The sequence below is a fragment of the Delphinus delphis genome, chromosome 4 (genome assembly GCF_949987515.2).
Source record: "Delphinus delphis chromosome 4, mDelDel1.2, whole genome shotgun sequence".
Taxonomy (NCBI): domain Eukaryota; kingdom Metazoa; phylum Chordata; class Mammalia; order Artiodactyla; family Delphinidae; genus Delphinus; species Delphinus delphis.
The window spans coordinates 107,190,349-107,206,169 of NC_082686.1; the positions used below are offsets into that span (position 1 = coordinate 107,190,349).

General features: G+C 49.6%; 1 long non-coding RNA gene across 4 annotated transcripts in view; it reads right to left on the reverse strand.

Annotated features, from left to right (window-relative positions):
• The window catches only part of LOC132424975 (uncharacterized), a 37,291-nt gene that overhangs the window by 9,089 nt on the left and 12,381 nt on the right, over positions 1–15,821 (reverse strand). For 3 of the 4 annotated variants that reach the window (XR_009519315.1, XR_009519316.1, XR_009519313.1), the window contains exons 2-5: positions 12,681–12,818; positions 10,250–10,423; positions 8,388–8,445; positions 1,308–1,451 (exon numbers count right to left, since the gene is read on the reverse strand). This is a non-coding gene — a long non-coding RNA (uncharacterized lncRNA). Of the gene's footprint in view, positions 1–1,307; positions 1,452–3,196; positions 3,482–8,387; positions 8,446–10,249; positions 10,424–12,680; positions 12,819–15,821 lie in introns of those variants that run through there. The other variant, XR_009519314.1, reaches the window with a different exon arrangement.

A 15,821-nucleotide genomic window follows, 5' to 3' on the forward strand; every position in this document is an offset into this window, starting at 1 on the left:
CGTTTTCTTATAAGGACACCAGTCATATTGGATTAGGGCTCATTTAAAGACCTTATTTTAACTTAATTATCTCTTTAAAGTCTCTGTCTCCAAATACAGTCACATTCTGAGGTCCCAGGGGTTAGGACTTCAATAAATGAATGTGGGAGTGTGGATCACAATTCAGCCCCTGCCACTATTTTAAGACACTAGATGAATTTACCTCTCACACTAGCTGTACCCCATACACAGGCTGGCTCATGCCTGCCCCAGTGTTTTTCGAAGTGTGGTCCGGGATCACCTAGAGTCCAATCCCTTGGGCCCTTAATAAAATAAGGCTGCCCCCCTAGCCTGTGAGTCAGAATCTGGGGGAGGGGACTGCAGGCCCCAGGTACGGAGCTTGCTTGTTTTTTACATTTATATAAAGGCTTAGTTTAATTAAAGAGATTCAGGAAAAGCCAGGTAGCATGGTAGCTCCCACCCCATCCCCACCCGCCCCTGCAGTCTCCTCCCCCACCTCTGACACCCCACCCCAAAAATGGGTGAAAGAGGAGCTGGAGAGAGAGGGGCAGCCCTATGGGAAGTTGGAGGGGAGAGTACAGTGCATCCTGATGGCTCCTATAGTGTGGGTCGTCCTACAGGGCAACATAGAGCCTACTTTCCCACTCAGAGCCTCGAGGTCCCCTTCAGCGCAGACAGGCAGAGCTTTGCAGCGTAGGTGCCAGCAGGGGAGGCTGTCCTCCCAGGCAGCGCCAGGGTGCAGCCTGACCTCGGGCTCCAGTCATTTCCCGTGCGCAGCACCCCTGCCCCTCTCCCCAGCTCCTGGAGACCTGGAAGCTTTCCCTTGTCCCTCAGATTAGCAGAAGACCTGAGCCTTGAATCCTATTTAAGAGACAGCGATGGGGCATTTTCCAGAGCCACATGCTGAAGCAGGGAGCAGAGAGTGAGTTAGTTCCTGCATCCGCGGACTCTGCTCCAAAACACCCAGTGATGTCGCGGGAGGCGGGGTCACGCTGGCTCCCTGCAAGCTGATGTCGGGCGCGGATTTACCATTCGCATGAGCACAGCCGATTAACCACGACCCAACCAACGTGAGCCTCTAGAGTGGGTGTCTGCTGCAGGTGTGTGTGCACACGCCCTGTCCTACACCCGTGTCTGGGTGGTCACTAGCAAAACAGCGGTGAGCCGGACCCTAACCAGAAAAGGTTTTCCCAGCACCATGACAACCATCAAAGCGAATGGCGATAACCCATCCTTCACCTTTCTTTGCTGGTTCTGGCTTAGATTCCTCATGTCTTAAAATACCTGCTTGGCTGGCAGTGACTCACCTGGACTGGCATTGAGCAGAACAGGCAGGGGATGCTTTTTCTGAAGAACCGTCACAAACCTGCACAGCATCTGAGGTCTTTCATGTCACACATTGTTCCCGTCAAAGCGGAGACGTATTTCCTACTCTCTCGTCAAGGTTGGAGCTGCCAAAGAAAGTAAAGTGATTAGAATGTGTCAAGCTTTGGCACATGTCCTAAACAGCGTTTAAAGAAATCAGGTTTATCGGAGAATCTCTACCGCATCCTCTACCCAGTGCAACAGGGGCCTCATTTTTGATAGGACACTCTCAAAACTGAAAGTTCATAGGTAGAATCGGTCACCTCCATGTCGGGTCCTCTAGTGGCATCTCAGGCAGTGTCAAGCTCTAATTGTTGGGATTTCATGAATTCTGAGTACTTCACTGATTTAAGAACTCTCTGGAAGCTGGTAATTTTGAAACTGCATTGTTTGTAAACTTGAATTAATAAAAAGGGTCAAGAGTTTTACTGTCCAGTAAACTGTATTTATTCGTCCTCTCTTGATTCCACCTGAATTCCACAGGCTGTAAATAGTGGTTTATTGGAAGTCAGACCTGGATTCAAATCATAGGTTCGCCACTTATTAGCTGCGTGACTTTGGCCAAGTTACAGCACTTCTCTGAATGTTTCCTCGGCTGCCAAAGTGGAATTGATACGACCTTCCACATTGCATAGTAGTGAATATTGAAAGAGATCACGAATGTCACAGTTGCCAGCACAGAGTCTGACCCATAGAGGCGCATTCCTTTTCACGTCTCTCCCTTTCCCCCTGCTATTTGAAATGAGCATCATTTCTGGCTTACTAATGTTCTAATATTGGCACATTTTAGTATGTGGTTTTGCTTTTAGAAGGTCATAAATAATCCTCCAGGAAAAATTAGAAACGATCAGTATACAGAGCCCAAGGCCAGCAGTCGCTGAAGTGAGGAGAGGTGGTTTGTACACTCAGACAGAAAGACGGGAGCAAAGACACTTGGCAGGAGTGAGCAGCTGCAGTTTCCTCTTGAAAGCTTCCTTAAGAATTCTCTGTGAAGTGTGATAAGTCGGGGGCAGCTCCAGGGGCACAGGCAAGGTCCCCGGGAGCCCAGCCATCCCCGCACGCGGCCTCCATCCTACACACCATCCCCCGCCGTCCACCCCTGGTCAGGTCCAGCTCCAGTCCCCGCTGACTTCTCCAGCTCTTCCCATCAGAACCTCAGCTTTTATTATTTGCTCCGTTTTCCCCTCATTCCTTCATCTCTTTGGTCTCAGCTTCCCGCCAAAGAAAGGACGGGTTTGAGCCCCGCTACACCCCTTATTAGTTGGGTTATTATGGGTAAATTACTTAGCCTCTTTGAAACTCAGTCTTCCCGTCTGTAAATGGGGATCCTACCTCGTTAGGTTGTTATAAAGACCAATGTGAATAAAATGCATGTCAGAGTATTTTGTAAAGTGCTGAGAAAAAAAAGAATTGAAACCCCTCTTAGCACGTATACCTCACTGGCACACAGCAGGTGCTCAAAAATACACGTTAGGTTACGTTTCGATGACAAACCTTTGCCATAGGAATGCCATGCAACACTCCAACGCCCCAGGGGTCGTCCCAAACCGTCCTCCAAGGGGCCCAAGGGTCTCTAGGTGGTTTCTGCAGAGAATCTGACATTTGCTGTGCATTCGCCGTGTCCAGGCTCAGGCCCGGGGACAGCTTGTGCAATCTCCAAGGGATAGGTATTAACCAAGATGCCTTCACCACGTGTGCGGCAAAGGAAGCCACACCAGGACTAATAATCCAGATATTAGTTTGTTACCACCATCTCTTACACGGAACTTAATCCCAGCAAGGCGCCTTCCCTCCTGTACATTCGGGGGGCCCCTGGGGGAAGATGTCTTACCTGTTCTCACCAACAAATCCATGGCTGGGTGCCAGGTCCCACCCCTTTCCCTGCTCTGCCTCTTCGTCCAGGCAAGACTGCACCGTGGAGAAGATGCCTTTCTCCCTATGCTCGTTTCTGGGGTCCCCATTACGGTGAGCTTGTACCTCTGCAAACAATCTGTTAGCTTTTAGAGACGGCTTTGCCCGGGGATCAGACTTGGGGTAGGGCCCAGGATAGATTGGCCGCTGTTAGCACAGTGTACTCAAACCTACTCCCTTCTTGGACCTGCATGCTTTGCCCCTTGGCGAGCTCACCATACTGGGCTCCTGGCAGCCACTCCGACCCCTGGGGTTTCCCCACTAGCTCAGCAGATGGGACTGAATCCCAGTGCAGGCTCCAGCTACACCAATGAAGAAAGGAAGGCTCAGAGGGGAAAGGAACTTACCCAAGGTCGTGCAGCCAACAGGCGGCAGACAGCCAAACCCAGCGCAAAGTCCAAATCCCATGTTCTCTCTGATCCAAATCCCATGATCAAAGTGGCAACGTGACACGCTGTTCTGACCCTGGCGTCCCTACAGCAGGGCACACTGTGCCGGTCAGTGTTTACTGTACGTACTTTTCTCCTCCCCGGAGACTTCAGTCTCTTTCTGCTTGGTTTCTATTTGGATTTATGCTTTCAACATAAAAAGCTGGGGATTCCTTGCCATTTCACCCTCTTAGCTCCCTCCCATCAGACTCATAATTTATCTCCATGTTATTTGGCTCGTGGTTAAAAGTACCGTGGTACTTATACAGATGAGAGAACAAGCAGGTCAGCCTTAGCCAGGGTTAGCAGATCTGAGAAAAACACAAACCCCTCGCTCGGTTCCCGAAGCCCCTGCAACTTGGCCACCCTACACCAACCCTCTGCTCCAGCAGAAAGGTCCTGACCCTGAGTTCTCCTCACTCTGTCCCCAGTGTAGCCTGGTGCCCAGAGGGGTGGGGCCTGTGCCCCCATGTGCTCACACTAACACAGCTGTCCCCCCCAGCCCATTCCAATGACCTGGCGTCTGCCCCCCTTCCTCATTGACACTCCAGTTCCCAGCAGGGATCCACACCCAGTGCTGGCCCCAGCCCTCTTGGCCCAGGACCTCGATTTTCTATTGTGGCCTTGCCAAAGCTCTTCTTGGGGAGCTGGATGTCTCTTTTTCCCAAGATGCTGCCAGGGGACCTGCCTCCATCTAAACAAACCTTCTCCTGACCCCCATTTCCTCCCCAAGCTTGAACTCTCTCGACTGCCCTAGACTTGGGCTGTACCAGCTCCACTCATCAGATGAGGAAACTCTTTTTTGGGAGGGAGGGGACGCACACCAGCCTGGCCTCCTGAGCTGGCCACTTCCTGGGGTCAGGCGACTTGTCACTTTCTTTGGTGGGCTCCTAATGTACCAGCAGCCACGGCTCTTGGGTGCTCAGTTAATGCAGGGGTGAGGGTAGGGGGGACTGAGTCTTCAGCTGGACTTCTTAAAGACCTTATTTTGTACCACATACCCCCCACCTCACATTCCTGGTCCTCCCATTCTTTCTTTTTCTCCATAGCCCTTATCACCATTCTGATATCCTATGGGTCCCCCTCTCCAAGTAGAGAAGTGAGCTCCCTGAGACCTGAGGCTGCTTTGCTTGAGCACCTGGCCCATGGTGGGAGCTCAACAACTCTCTGCGGAACGGAGGAGCGGAACGCCCGCGGCCTTGGCAGGCAGCACCCGAGCGCATACACCGCGGCGCTGGGAAGGCCAGGAGCTCTCGTTTCTCAGCTGTCACAGAGGCCAGCTGCCTCAGGGCTGCCAAAGAGGATTTCTACGCCTGCTCCATCATAGCCGGGGCAATAAAACGTCTACCAGGGCTTCCCAGCACTGCACTGGGTGTGGGAAAGGCAAAGCCTCCCGGCAGCTTCTTAACCTGGCTGGACTCAGCCATCCACCCTGCTGAAAAAGGGACTGTCCCCTCTGTTCCTGCACCCCCTAAGCCTGTCATACCCCGACCCAGCGGCACCATCTCTCCTTCCCAGACACGAGCTGTCTTACCCACCTTTACACCCCAGTGCCCGGCACAGTGCAGAGAAGCTATGAAGCCTGTGATAGATATTTGATGAATGCCTGGATGCCACGTGAGAAAGGCAGCCCCTTCTGAATTAATTATGTAACTCAAAATGCCAGGGCAGGATGAGTTTATTTCTCCTTTATTGTGATTAATGATTTTATTTTTCCAAAGAGTTTTTCAATTCTGAGATTTAAGTTTTTTTTTTTTTTTTTTGCGGTACGTGGGCCTCTCACTGACGTGGCCTCTCCCGTTGCAGAGCACAGGCTCCGGACGTGCAGGCTCAGCGGCCATGGCTCACGGGCCCAGCCGCTCCGTGGCATGTGGGATCTTCCCGGACCGGGGCACGAACCCGTGTCCCCTGCCTTGGCAGGAGGACTCTCAACCATTGCGCCACCAGGGAAGCCCAGATTTAAGTTTTATATACTGTAAATTTTAAGATATCCCTCCTTTCAAAAAAGACACAGCATAAATTTTAGAGTAAAACTGATGGCTATGTTTTCTCTCCCTAGACCTTAAATATCTCCTTTTATTGAGGGCCGATTTTTTTAAAAAAAATAATGTGGAGTGTTTTATGATACTGAAAATAAAAGTCTGTGAGGAAAAGCTGATGTTGTCTTTACTATCTCTCTTGGAATAATTAAACTTCGTATTTATTACAAAAAGCTTTTTTCTAAAAAAAACAACAGGCAACAACTAATTATCCAGTTTCTCTTGGATTTAGGAGAGGGTGATTTACTTTCAAAAGGGGAAATAAGACACAGAGAAAAAGTAAGACAGTTGTTGTCACATCCAAAAGAGGAGAGACCAAACAATTTCTAAATGGAACTCTTCATGGATACTAAATAGTACTAAGTTTTAAACCAGACTGGACATTTAATTGATTATATTCCTCAAATTCAATGATCAGAAATTAATTTAGTCAGTGTGGTAAAAAAATTTAAGAAGAGAAAAATTCTGCTTTATGATTTTCTTTTTTTTTAAATTTATTTTTGGCTGCGTTGGGTCTTCACTGCTGCACGCAGGCTTTCTCTAGCTGCAGCAAGCGGGGGCTACTCTTTGTTGCAGTGTGTGGGCTTCTCACTATGGTGGCTTCTCGTGTTGTGGAGCACGGGCTCTAGGCTTGTGGGCTTCAGGAGTTGCAGCATGCGGGCTCAACAGTTGCGGCACGTGGGCCCTAGAGCACACGGGCTTCAGTAGTTGTGGCACGGGCTCTAGGGCGTGCGGGCTTCAGTAGTTGTGGCTCGCGGGCTCTAGAGCACAGGCTCAGTAGTTGTGGTGCATGGGCTCAGTTGCTCTGCGGCACGTGGGATCTTCCTGGACCAGGGATTGAACCCATGTCTCCTGCATTGGCAGGCGGATTCTTAACCATTGCACATCCAGGGAAGTCCTATGATTTTCAACATTAGTTATCTATGCTGATCACAGTTTATGGATAAGTGTACAGGTGCCAGTTCACTTCATGCTGTGGAAAGACTCCATTCGTCCCTGAGAGTTCTAGAAAGTTAAACCCCAGAAGGCAGAGTGGTGTTCCTCTGTTGTGCCTGCTTACATAACAACCAGTACAGCATTTCTGCTAACAGCATCCAGATTGTTTCGGGGGGAGCCATGCCCCACCCCACTCTCAGTTCCAGAGGTTAGGAATAGTCATGTGACCTAGGCTTGGCCAATCAGGAATTGACTCAGAAGCAGGGACACGAGTAAAGCCGGGCCAATAGGAATCTGATTTGGGATTGTTGCTGGTGCTATTGAAAAAGGTGTGCTTTCCCTTTTGGGATTGCTAACACTTGGAGCTGCTGCCTGAGACTGAAGGCAACACAAAGGAAAGCAGACAGATGGTAAATTCAACTCACACTGCAACTTGGATGTAACAACAAACGTAATTTCTCTAGCTTACCCATAATCAATCTGGCCCTCCACTGGTTAGTAGGGGTTGAAACCGGTTTAAATCTTGGTGCAATCCAATAATTCCAATATCCTCTTTGAGAACATGCTCAGTTTCTCAGATGGCCTCCCCCATCTCCTGCTCCACCAATAAAGATGATGGTGTCTGGCCAACATTCACCTGTACCCTTCATTATGGCTGACCTTGCTGATAAAATACTGAGATATACCTGGAGCAGCTGGTAAACAGGTGCTGCCTTGAATTCCCTAAGCACCTCCCACTGCCCCCTCCCTGGGACTTTTCCCTAAGCTCCCCACAATCCATCAGTGAAAACGTTAATCCTGGACACAGCAGGGCACTCCATTCTGACTGGTCAATGTCTGAGCCTGTAAGATTTTTAAATGTTTTGGCCATCATCCCTGTAGGGTATATGCAGTGGGGGTAGAGGAGGGACTGTGCTTCTGCATCCTCATGGTGTTGAGAGAAAGGGAACTCCTGGCCTTGCACGCACCCTTGAGTATAGCTGCCCAGTGTCTGTGCATGTCAGAACAAGGTCCACTTTTTGCCTGGACTGGGTGTGCTGCCAGCCTCTGATGTGATGTCTGTGGATGGCGAGTTTGTAGTCGATCCCCAAGTCTGAGGCAGTGCTCCCTGGCTGACGTAGCCTCTTCTTTGATCTTCCAGGTGCTTCTGACTTCTGGCCATGAATTCCTATCAGTCCTGGTCCCAGGGGTCCACCCTGCAGCCTGTACCACTGTGTCACCCCACCACAGTGATCACCCTGGTAAGCTGGCCACAGACTTGCTGCTACATCTGGGTAGGTCCAAGCTACACGGGGACCTAGCATAGCTTAAAAAGTCCATTGTGGGCCTCCCTCTGTCAGACCAAAATCAGGCTACCCAGGCTCTCCCTCTCATACTTCTGGAACCGTGGCAGGGGACAGGGTCTTCCCATGCCTGTGGGGCTAATCATTACTTTTCCACCACAGTTGCTCCTCCCAGGCCTCTGGTCTTGTGCTGCTGCTTCTGTCCTTCCACAATCCCCCTTTCTCCCTCTGTCTGGACGTCTCATACATAAAACCCAAGGTTTAGTCTACCAAACCCAGTCCTTGATCTTCTAAAGAGGAAGGTAATGGAATGCAGAGGCTATTTTCTCAAGGTAAGAGCTTGGATGACAGGGCTCTCATTTTGCTACAAACTCTATTTTTGAATGTCAGAAGCTGAGTGTTACTTTTTCTTTCTCTTTGCATACCTTCTGGAAAGAATCTTCATCCCCTCCTCCAAACTTGAGTAGACTAGATTCATATGCTCTGAAAGGCAAAAGAGAAAAGCACGCTAATAACTTCAAAACATAATCCCTATGCCTTCTGACAACATCTTTCAAGCACCCTAACCTAACCATGCCTGAAGCCAGTAGCCCAGTTTAGCAAACCAGTGGATTCCATTTTGGGTTTAGCTGGTTAGAGCTGGGTTTCAGTCACTTGCTACTTGGAGTCCTGACTGACGCGGGAATAGCAGCAGCTATTTCACATGGTTGTGTAGCATTCGGCACAGCTTCACATGCAAGTGGGGCTGGTTAAATGCATTTGATGGTCAGATTGCTGCCATGGCTAGAACCTGACAAGGACGAACCTGGTTTTGAAGAATTCCCCAAGTCCATTCCTAAACCTTGCAAGTGCATTGCTTCCTCTCATACGGTAGAAGGAAAAGAACGAAGAGAGAGGAATCTTTCCTTTGGGTTATCTAGGTTCAGAATCACCTCTCCTCCCGTTCACCCCTGTGGAGGCTCTACTGAGACCCCATCCTATTAACCCTTCCTGCTTCTCCTTAGCCTTTAAACATGTTTCAGTTTCCCATAGCAAAAAAGACAACGACAAAAAACTCACACCCAGGGACTTCCCTGGCAGTCCAGTGGTTACGACAATGAGCTTCCACTGCAGGGGCTGGGGGCGCAGGGTTCATCCCTGGTTGGGGAACTAAGATCCCACATGCCCTGCAGCTCGGCCCAAACAAACACACAAACGAACAATCAAAAAAAAACAACTCACGCCCAGTTGTAACTTCCCCTTGCCTGCCAACCAACTCTCCTGCAGCAGTGGGCCATATCTACTACCACTGCTGCTCCTCTGTCTGGACTCCATTGACTTCTAACCCACCGTGGCTTGGTTTCTGCTCTCACGTCCCCAGCGAAACTGGAGTCACACGCGTCAATAACTTCCTCATTGTTGAGATCAACAGGCACATTCCAGGACTAGTGCACTGAACCCCTCTGTGTCATTTCCCACTCCTAACCACCTCCTGAGCCTGGATAATCTCTTCATTTGGACTGTTTGATGCCACTTTTTTTCCAGTTTTCTTCTCACTCCTCTGCTCCCTCCTCAGGATCCCTATTTGATCCGTAGAAGCTGGTGTGTGTCACTGTTCAGTTCTCATCCATCCCATGATCTTCTCCGTCTGCCTGCTCTCTCTGGGTCATCTCAGCCCCGCCCCAGCTTCAGTGACTACCTGTGTCGACCCTTTCCCAGTGGGCATCTCCGGGCTTCTCTCCCACGCTTGGCACCTACGCTCCTGACTGCCTCCTGGCTGTCTTCCCTGGAAGTTCCATAGGCACATTAAAATATATATTCAAAACGCGCCATCTTCCTCTCAGACCAGTTTCTACTCCTTTACTTGCTATCACAGTAAATGGTATCACCATCCGTGAAGCTGCACAAACTACCTGGGAGTCCTGAATTCCTATTTTCCTTTCCCCTTTCCCTGCTTACTGAGGCAGACCCCTTGTACCTGGCAGTATATAATGGGTCCCCCAAAGCAGTGTGTGTAAATGGGTGAATGAACTATGGGGGACACAGAAAACCAGGGCTCTAACTTGAGTCTAAAATTTTTTCTTTTTTGCGGTACGCGGGCCTCTCACTGTTGTGGTCTCTCCCGTTGCGGAGCACAGGCTCCGGACACGCAGGCTCAGCGGCCATGGCTCACGGGCCCAGCCGCTCCGCGGCATGTGGGATCTTCCCGGACCGGGGCACGAACCCGTGTCCCCTGCATCAGCAGGCGGACTCTCAACCACTGCGCCACCAGGGAAGCCCCCGAGTCTAAAATTTGATGCTGGTTTACCTTTCACAGTTTTTCACTGCTTCTTCCTTAACAAGAGGGACCATCATTGTACCAGGTGGTCTTCACCGCTGGTCATCTGTGATTCAAGATGACTCCAATCTGTTACCTTAGGCGCGTAACCACCATTCCTTCTTGTCCACTTAACCCCATTGCTCCTTCTTGTGCCTGTCCCGCCTAGGAAAAGAGGAGAGAGGCCCCCGTGATAAAGTAGAACTTCAAACGTAAATTGCACCACCTCGCAGAACACATTTCACCCTGATAAGAGGTCCCGATGTATCCCTGCCGCCACCAGGAGTCACAGTGAGGACTGGGAGGGGAGGAAGGAAAGAGGGAGGGGGAAGGACGGGGCAGTAGGAGGAAAGATAAACAGAGGTCATTTCCTCCTTTCCCTGTCTTGCCAGGTCACGTAACCCTGTGTGAGTCTTCCCAAGTGCTGCGCTGCGCGCGGGAAAGTACCTTCCCTCTCTTGCAGCCGAGTTCAGCCTGGAAATGAGTACCCTGACTGTCTCACGAAAGCCTGTGCGCCTAGCACTTTCGACTTCTCAAAACACTGCATGAATATGTTTGAGTGACTTCCAAGTGCAGGCTTTGTGCTAAGCAATGTGCACCTTATCTCATTTAAGCACTGCGACCTTAGCAGGTAGGTCCTGTTTTTTATCTCCGCTTTGCAGACGAGGAAACTAGGGCTTAGAGAGGTTAATTGCTTCACAAGGCTATCCAGCTAGCAGTGTAGTCCTGCAAATCATCAAATCAAACCCAGGTCTGTATCATTCTACGTGTAAGTCTGGGGTGGCCACGGTTACACTGCTTCTGATGTATTCGTGGTTATCTTCCATACCATACATACATTTAGGACATGGTACATCCAGGTGCCAGATAAACGCTCGGGGAAGTAGTGCCTAAACCACGCCAATAAGAGCTGGATCTGGTCCCAGCCGGCAGAATTCAGAAATGCAGCTTTAGGCGGTTCCCAATGGTTCCTTGTATCTCAATTTCCTCATCTGTAAAATGGAGGCACGAAGCAAGCGTCCTCCAAGGAGCCTGTAGCATTCTGTGGCTCTATTCCAATAGTGCAGTGTCCCAAACACGCTGCGAGGAATCTGGACGGAGAGCGTGATCAAACGGGCAGTGCTCTCTGCGGGCGCTCCCCTGACCTACCGCTGACGCATGCGCCCTCGCCCGCGGCCCTCGCGCCGAGCCCAGAGCAACGCGACCCCTCTCCGCGCATGTGCAAGCCCTGGTGGCCCAACTGCGGGCCCCGGGTGCAGAGACGGCTCCCTCCCCCGGCGCGGCGGAATCAGTGCCCTCAGTAGGGATGGGGTGATCCTGCCAGAAACGAGCCGGGCCCACGGGAGATGCGCCTGGCCCTCGTTGGGAAAGGCCACAGCCTCCCCCAAGGCCCCTGGAAAGCTGTTCCTGTGGGGGAGAGTGTGTTACAGCCTCCGCGCCCTCGCTCTGGACGTGCTGGGCGGCACAGAGAGGCCGTTCTTTCCCAACACAGATGGAAACGCTCTCCTGGCACTGCTGCCTGGGGTGTGGAGGAGGGGACGGCCCCGCAGCTCCGCCGACTCGGGAACCCGGGGAGGACTTTCCTCTCGAAAACCATACTGCTGATTAAAATGAAAACGTCTAAGGTCACCGAGGACATTTATCCAACTAGGAGCGGGGAATGGGAGGTGTGAGACATCACCTGATAGTAGAAGCTCCTAAAGGGCAGCTGGCACTGCAGGGAGGCCCACCCTTCATTGCTGCTTAGGGATGAATAACAGAACCTAGACAGCTATTTTTACACTGGTTGAGAGAGAGAGAGAGAGAGAGAGAGAGTTGCGGGAGGAGGTGGGAGCAACAGGGGGGAGGACCTAGGGAGACAACAAGTGCAGCCTCTTCTCTACTCATCCCGTGAGCTTTCTTATTCCTCTTCCCAATGCGGATTCCCTCCCCGGAAGTTAAGAATTATTTATTACTTTGAAATCAGAAAAGGAAGAAGGACGCTAATCAAAAAGTTCTCTGAACGGTGAAAATAAATGAGATCTCAACATTCTGAAATTGCCCCTGTCGTCGGTCCCCTCAGTCCTTTCTCCCCTTGTTTGCCATCTTTTGAATGTCCAGGTCCGAGGTTATGGATCTGAATTTTCTTTTCCCTACTCAGGGATCATGGAATGGCCTCTAGGAGGTTTGGGTCCATGGGCTGAAGGAGACAAGGAAGAGGAGCCCTTCTACCAGGATGCTATTCAGGTTGTCACTGTTTACTGTATGACTTTGTCCTGAAAGCCCTGCTTCTTCAAACGGGGATTTTTAGACCATGGTAAGTTCTGGGAAGGCAGAAGGATGTCCAGAAAGGGTGGTTGCTTTCAATGTTCAGCTGATACGAGGCAGCCAGAGCCTGTGCCTGTGCTTTCGTCTGTCAGAATAAATATGGTGCTGAACTCACCAGTCCAAGGAGATGTGCTATGGGAGACGGTCGCAAGCTGCGTGGGGAACCACTGCTGACATCAGCTCACTTCACACCACTCAGGCTACTTTGATTCCATTGAACTTCATTTCGTTTCCTCCCCAAGCCCTGACAAATCTGGAAAAAGGAGGCACAGAAAATAATTTCAAAAGTTAAACGAGGCATGAAATGACCCCTGACATCAAAGGGAGGTTGTAGAGGTTACCATCTTAAGAGTTTGCTTAGGGGAACCTTTTAGAAGTTTTTGTCTGAGAATTATGGTGACCAAAAACAGAACAAAACAAACCCCTTACTGAGGAGGAAAGGTTACTTGGAGCTCTTTATTTCATTTGGCACTTCGAAGATTCACCAGATCACAATAAGGGTATAGGGTTGGGGATGTGTGTGGGGGGGATGAACGTGCTTCATCTGTGACTGATGTCTCCCACAAAGAGAAGAAAGTAATCTTTCCCTCTGCAAAGGGAAGTTGGAAGTCAAAGCTGTGGACAAGCATCTAACCCAGCAGTACCACAGCCTCCCAGGTTCCAGCACAGCTGGGCTCTTAGATATTCATCCACTTCTTCCAAAGGCAGGTCAAAGAAGATGGTGTTTTATTAAGGAGATAGTACGATTCAGGGGCTCTTTCATAGCAGAAACCACCCCCTGCCCCGGCCGCCAAACACCCCCATTATCTGTATTCCAGTTTCTTTTTAGCCGAGGTTGAGGGGAAATGCCCCCAAATGATCATTATTATTGTTTGCATGTATGTTTGTTTATTCTGTTTGGCTTTTAAAAACATAGCAGAACTTCTGTATCCAAATGGATAAAGACCCTGAGAGCTTTCAGATCACTAAGAAAAGTGGGAGCACAGCCAGCCATATCCATCCCAGCGGACGATCCTATGCTAGTCCCCTCTCTTCTGTCCCCAGCAGGTTTAATTTAAGGTGGTCCCACACAGTATATTCAAGTGTGGGCAAGTTGATCCGCCCCTCCAGTCACCTTTACTCTGTGTCACTCTGTGTCCCTAGCAAGTTAACCCAGGTCTAAAGATCAGAAAACCAGGCTCCTGAAGAGATTAGGTCTCACAAGAGATTAGTATTAATAATCCGCCTTTGCATATATCCTATCAGCTATCACATTTATTTTTAAGAAATCTAAACTATTTGAGTTCAAAATTCAGTGTCTTTTTCCTGTAATATGGTACAGGAGAAAGGGTTCCGGGAGTGGCAACTTAGTTTGTATCTAATTTCAGCAAAATAATTGCAGACTGCTTCCAGCCTGAATAAGCAGTGAGGTATAGCTCCCAGTATTTACTTATTTTAGAAGCACTCCCTCAGGATGAATGCTAGCTATTTTCAGTTGCATGTGGGAAAACCAAGGGCACTGCCAAGCTGTGGTAAGTTGGCATCGTGTTATGAGCTGTCAACCTCGATACTTAGTTCCACTCAGATTCATTTCTGATTTTCACTTGGCGTGTAACCTTTTTCTTTATTCACTTTGGGATCCTGATCACTTCCTCTGTCTGCCTCCCTACCTTCGCATCTATCTCTATCCTCACAGGCAGCTTTGGCTGAATCCATCTAATAATAACAGCATGAGTGCCAAGTGGGTTGTATAAAATCCTTAGGGAGAGATGTGAAATGAAGCACATTGTTCTTCAGGGCTCCTGGGGACCAGAGTGTACCCACTCACAAAAACAAACTAATATGCAGTGAAATTATACGTCTTTCCATATTATTTATGCAGAATGCGATAATGCTGGGATCGCGCCTGAAGTAGCTATGGTACCTACGGCAGGCAGCCTCTAAAACGGCCCAAGGATCCATCACCTACTAGTTCTCTCATATGGGCTGGAACTAGTGACCCATATGGGCTGGACCTAGTGACCCTTTAGAAGACGACAAAAGTGATGGGATGTCACTCCTGAGATTAGATAACAGAAGACGTCTTTTTGTACATCTCTCTCTCTCTCTCCCTCTCTATCTCTCTATCTCCGTCTGTCTCTCTGCCATAACTGCCATGTTGCGAGCTTCCCTATGGATAGGCCCATGTGGTAAGGAACGGATGTCTCCAGCCAGGAGCCAGTGAGGACCTGAGGCCGGCCAACAGCCATGTGAGCGAGCCTGGAGGGGGAGCCTCCCTCAGTGGATCCTTGAGATGACCGTAGCCCTGGCTGACACCTTGACTGCAGCCTGTGAGACCCGGAGCCAGAGGACCACTAAACTATGTCCGGACTGCTGACCCACAGAAACTGTGAGATAATACATGACTGTTGTTTTAAGCACCTAAGTTTTGGAGTAATTTGTTATACAATAGAAATACTAATATTAATACTAATATTCCCTTAAGCAGGTAGTTAGGAGCTTCCAGTGACCTCACCAGAGGTCTGTCTCCAGCCTCACCTCCTGCTATAGCCCCCGCCATCACCTCTGGGCCCACTTTTTGGCTACATCTTACTCCTAGGTATTTTTGTGTCTTTATATGAGCTGTTTCTTCTGCCTGAAATAAGCAGTCTCCTCTTCTCCATATAAATTCCTGCTCACCCCTTGACACCTTGCTCAGATGTGTCTTCTGGAAAACCTTCCTAACCTTCCTAACTCCGCCAGACAGAGCTCCTGTCCCCTGCCCTGGGCTTTGCCTCTGCCTGTACTTTATCACTCACGCTGTGCTGTCCTGATTGGCAGACGGGCTAGATTGCAACTCCTGGAAGGCAGGACACTTTTATTCATCTTCCAGTCCCTTCCAGTCCCTGTTAGCACAGCACAGTGATAAAACACCATTTCTGGAACAGATCAATGGCTGTTTTGCAGAAGCAAGGATCCTAGGTAGCTAGTTCCACCCCCAGCTGATGCAGAAATTTTACATAGCATCCTCTAAATGTGTGGTAGAAGAATACTTTGATTAATTGGGCAATACATGAATTTTAAGCAGTCAACTCAATCAGCAGATCCAACACTGTAGCAGCCTGCAGTGTTGTAAGGCTCTCTTGGTCTGCTATCAACTCCTCAGCCCTTCAGTTAAGGTCACAGGAGTTGACAGTCCTGTAATCTGAGTTGTCATTTCAACCCATGACCTTTGATATGTTCCAGGCATCACAGACCTTCCTTCCCTTCATTTCTAGAGGAAGCTAGAAAGAAACCA